The sequence below is a fragment of the Sinohyriopsis cumingii genome, chromosome 18, assembly GCF_028554795.1.
Source record: "Sinohyriopsis cumingii isolate HCF-2022 chromosome 18, ASM2855479v2, whole genome shotgun sequence".
In the NCBI taxonomy this organism is placed as follows: domain Eukaryota; kingdom Metazoa; phylum Mollusca; class Bivalvia; order Unionida; family Unionidae; genus Sinohyriopsis; species Sinohyriopsis cumingii.
Window position 1 is genome coordinate 82454010 of NC_142978.1, and position 5687 is coordinate 82459696.

Sequence of the window (5687 nt, forward strand, 5' to 3'; positions counted from 1 at the left end):
TCAAGTTTTATGTGTCTGTATTCAGAAACATTCAGTTCAGGCTTGTGTACATAATTCATGGATTACCACGATGTAGGTTTGAAATATCAGAGATCTGTAGCAGATATGAAACTTAAGATGGGGGAGGGGATCACAATTTATGATTTGTTTTTAATAATACACATCCACAAACCTTAGGGGGAAACACGAACATATATAAACCCTTTACAAAACTTTTGGACCAATGGAGGGACCCCTCAAAGGCTAATAGCTAAAAGCTTGAGAAGGGCAAACAAGGTCAGCAGAACACAAGCTCTTACTAGTGTCCATGTACTTCAGATTTCACACCCCACAGTGTCATCTCTCTCTCTCCCTCTTTGTCTCTGTCGATATATATATATATATATATATATATATATATATATATATATATATATATATATCTGATTAAAATCAGATCTTCACTGTGATACATGAAGATATGACAATGACCACTCAGGGGTCATGTTCTGGTAACCTATGTTATTACCATAATTGCTACTTTTATCAACCAATCAGATAAGTCTTATATCTTCACATTTGGAGAAAGAGCAATGTGGATGAAGAGCATCAATAGCTACTGAATGATTTCATCCACTTTCAGGTTTTTGAAAGCTGCATTTCCATTGGCCAATTCAAAGGTCACCAGTACATGACCCTTAAGTGGTCATTGTCAGATCTTCACCCAGGACAGCATAAGTGCACTTGCAGGCCTTGCACAATCTCACTGCATAATGATGCTATCAAGAAATTTATCTGTAAGGTGTACCTACTCAAACTCTGATCCCAAACATGGAAACTTTGAGGTGATAGCTTATTCGCAAAGAAGAAGGCATAATCAGAAAGGGCTTTGCTGCCTACACCATATGCACCAGATCAAGAAATTAAACTTGCTCACTACCGGGCCAATATCTCATGCATGTGATCTGGTGACTCAGTGTGTACTGTAAGATTAAACATCTTCAAATTCAAACATCTATTTCTGACTTAAAGGGATTATTTTTCCCACAATATTTGCATATATAGCAAACTAGATATATCCCATCTTGGTGTTGCATTGCAACCATTTGTATTGTAGCAGCCAGATTTTAAAACTTTGCATCAAGCTTTGTTTTTTTTTCTCTGGCGATTCATCTAACCTGGCAGATGACATTGAATCAAAATTATTGTACTCCGGTCGACGATAAGCTTCATTTCAGTGTCGTTTTCTTCATACAGCAATTTATTTTGCACATTTGAGCCAGTACTGAGGTCCAAAAGAACAATTATTCACCAAACCATGCTTGACTCTGTACTCACCTTCTGGAAATGGACCAAAGTTCTATCGTGAATAAGGTGGCACTTTACAGTTTTGTATTTTGCATAGGGTTAGAATTTTAAAGAAAAAGAATATCCCTGAATCTACTCACTGGTTATACTGGTTATTAAAAAAGACCTTATACATCTTTGTGTTAAGTGGCAAATTTTATGTCGATCTAACAAGAATATATTAGCTGAGACCAGACAACCATTAATTAGATTTATGGAGACAAGCGCTTATCATATCGCCATACTACCGTGTACGGTAATGTCCTTTAGAGGGAGAATTCTGTTCCTAATTAAACATTTGTTTACACAGCAGCCAGGCGGACAGTTTAGGACGGGGAAAACTTCATTTTCATGGTAAAGTTGTCACAATTGAGAGAATGCAGAAACTCTGTTACTCAAACTACCAGGGTCAAGTTGACCCTGACTTTGGCGCCTCTGGGAAAAGGCGGCAGAGATGTTTGATTCTGATTGGTACGTTAAATGAGAGGGCGTGTTCCAACACAAAATTTCATAGGTTTTAATATCGCCCGCATCGAATTTTAATCAGTCTAAGCTTTTCCTACAAGAGGAGATCCAAAGGTTATGACTCCGGAAATTTGCAAGAAATTTCTGTAAAACTGTTGTCCAAAAAGGGGACGATTGTCGAAAGGAACCGACGAACTAATCTACCGATTAGGGGGAGGAAAAACGTTGACGGCAAAGGGAGAAAATAGCTCCAAAGACGTATGAACGAATGAGGGATGTTATTCTGAGACCTATACGGAGAAGCATAGAGAAAAGTGCAGTGAGACATATAATCCTGTGACGCAACCCTGCGACGTGTTAATCTCTGAAGAAGTATTTTGAGTGTCCTGTGACGGGTGGTAGAAAGTATCATCCCGAGATCCAAGGGGTCTGAACAGCGACAGAGGAAGCAAAAACAGACTGAGGACGAGCAGGTTATGAAATCATACAAGACGTTGACTTCGATTGTTCACTCGATCTTATGATGAACTAAATCTATCAGTAACAGATTGGCTATCTTATTTAGATCTATTTGCGTTTTCTTTGTATTTCGGTGAAAGTTAAATTTCTAAAAGCAGAGTACACTCCTGATGTAATGAATTTTCACAGTGTTTGTATGTAATTGATTAAATTGTTTGTTTATATGTACGGGGGCTCGTGTTGGTTTGTTCTATATACCTGCTCAGATCTCTATCTATTCCACCTATAAGTTTCACCACTTATATTTCTATTTACTCGAACCGGGCAATAACATCGAAGGCGGTCAACCCCTAGATAACGAAAACCAAATACGGAGGGACATTCACTCCCCCCGTGTAACACTTTGATATTGTTCAAAGAACCTTTTAATTCCCATTATTTTGGTGTATGATTGATGGGTGTAATATGTGTTATAATGTATACAGCTTGGTCTTACTTCACATGCGTACCTTTAAAAAAATTACTAGCTCCACTTGGTCATTTTCACCTCCTGAACTTCAGAGGTAAATTGTTAAAAAAAGAGCTAATAACTTTCTTTTTACATTTGATATATTTGGTAATTCATTATTGCACTTTCAGAAGCTGGTATTGTTTAGTCAAGCAAAATTCTTTCTCCATATTTTAATCACTGCAAAATATACGGTACTTTAGACTAATTCAGCCTGATGTTTGAGCACAAGGGAGCAGTCATTTTACTTACTAGTGTGCAAAGATTATGTACAATTTCCACAAGTACAACATCCAAAAAATGTCAGCCACATTACATCAAAGTAGCATAGAGGTATGCCAACATTCTCTCCACTGTGCATGTTTCAAATGCAAACAACTTCATCTCACATACATCACTCTTTCAAAAGTACATGCAAGGAAAGAATATCAATCGCAGAACCCCTCTAGCACACACGTCAGTAGTAGTAGGCATTGGGGGTTCTGGCTCACCTAGCCCCCTCCCAGCGTGGTCTAGGTGAGTGAGGAACCCTCAAAGTACTCTACTACTGGGTTATGGGGCTTCTGGTTCACCTGCATGGTCTAGGTGAGTGAGGATTCTATTACTGCATGATCGAGCGATCTTTATGGTTTTCCTCTGTGGATTCCACTACTGCGTGAGCTCCTTTACTATTTTTCCTGTGTGGTCCCTCCTAGGCTTTTACTACTGTCCTGAGTGGTCCTTTGTGCGATAATGTTAGCGGGCGAGGGTGTGAATGATATCGGTGGAGTATCGTTTATCGTCGAAGGAGCATAGTCCCTTTTTGTGGACGAATAGGCTGGATAGTTGATGTTGTTGCGATAGGAAAGTTATGATGGAATAGTATTGGAGATTTCCCTGTAATGACTGTTTATAATAATCGATAGTGGCAGTGTATCTGATGACTGCTTTTTTTAATACTCCTTTGGTTTTTTCCGGGAGTGTCTCGTTTTCGAGTGCAATGCAGTATATTTTGAGTCGAAATCCTATGAATTATGTAATGGGTATGCTGAAAGTTTCATCTTTGAACTTTCCAAGTGTCTTTATTTATTGTCTTGAAAGTGAAATGAGTTTAGACATTTTCGGCGTGAATTTCTTAGATGGATGATTTTGTATTGGTCATGAGTAGTCTGGCTTTATATCCATTGTGTCGTCAGACGAAATCGTAATGAAACTCGAGCATGAGCGTTTTGGAGAGATCGAGAACGGCTGAACAGACATAGATGGGGTTATCGAGCACTAGATTTGTTTTTTTGGATTCGATGGCAACGAGTTCTTCGTCAAAGATTTTCATGCTGACGAAGGCATCGTTGGCGATGAGTTCATCTCGTCGTTGTGAGGTATTGAAGATTTCGATTTTCTTTCCGCGTCGGATGTTTTCCATGGCTTTTCCGAAGATGTTGTTGTTCATTATTTCAAAGAAATATTTATTGAAGTCCGTGGTGGTTTTGGTGCGTTGTTGGGTGTTAAAGTCGACGTAGGATTTCATCCATGGAGACTGTTTAAACTTGAGAGCTAGATGAACGCGTGTAAGAACGAGTTCGTGTTGAAGAGTTTGTTTGAGGCGTCGATAACGTATTTTGTATTGTGTTTTGTGATGAAGATTGGGTACGAGTTTTTTTAACCAGAGGTTTCTATGAGATAGAATTGTGTTGTTTGTTGCATTTGTTTTGGAGAAAGTTGGAGGCTGTGACAAGGAGTGGTTCAGAGCATAAAGGATAATCGTTATGAGCGTCGTAGAGATGATGTTTATACTCCAGATCGACTCCAGCGAAATAGCCCCATGAGTCATCTTGATATTCTGCTTGTCTTTCATGGAAGAATTGTTCTCTGGTGATCCAGTGAAAATCACCTACGTGGATGGATTGCGACATGGTATAATGAAATGTTTGAAGAATCCATAAGTAGAAGTGCGTCCCTTTACAGGTAGAGATCGTGATAATCGCCAAGAGTGCAACATCCGAGTTCGTTCCATATATGGTTGGCGTACTAATACTCTTTTTTTGTGATGTGGGGCAGATGTAAGTGAGAATGGAAGGTCTCCAATGCGGGTAACGAATCTGGACAACGCATCGATGTATTCATAGCGATAAACTCCTTTTCGTTGGAGGAGAGGAGTCCGAGTTCCAATTTTTTTTCGAGATGTACGAGTTTAGGACGGGTGTGAGCGAGTTATTCTAGCGACGACTCCTTAAACTGAAATGAATCGATGAAACGAAAGGGTCCAGTCGAAAACATCATTTATGTTTCGAAATTGTTGGGAATGCATTGGATGCGTGTCACTGCTTCAGCGAGAAGGGTTTTGACTTGTGGATGGCTGAGGGCTGCGATGATAGAATGTCCATCGTAGCCTTGTAGATTATAAGCGACGACCGGAAAGAGGTCATGATCTTTGAAGCGTAGATTACAATTGGCGTGAGTAGCTTCTCGATAGTGACCAGTAATGTGGCAGTGGATCTCTTAATGATCATATGGCTTAAAGTGCTCTTCACAGACGTGTCACTGCTGTGCTGCTTTGTGGTGTTAGAATTGTGAGGAGGTGAGGGAAACAAGGGGTGTTGCATTTTTGTATGTTCTGAAAGCGTTTCCATTCTGTGACGAGTTGTTCAAAGAACCAGACGACGCAGTCTTCTCCTCGTCGTTGTTGGTAGGTCGAAGACAAACGTTCATCCGCAGAGCAGCAGGTTTTATAGCCGACGGCGAAGCGGAGATGCTTATGTTCTACTTGAGTGAAAGAGTGGTCTGGATCTAGAAAAGGTCCCTGTACTTTTTCAAAGATGGGTTCTGAATCAAAAACGAAGTAAAACGTGTACGCGTATTTCTTGCAGTGATGTTCGAACTGAATGTTCCTTCGCGTGACATCTAAACGACTTGGGGTCTATGCAGTACCCTGACAAGAGATGTTCGTGCA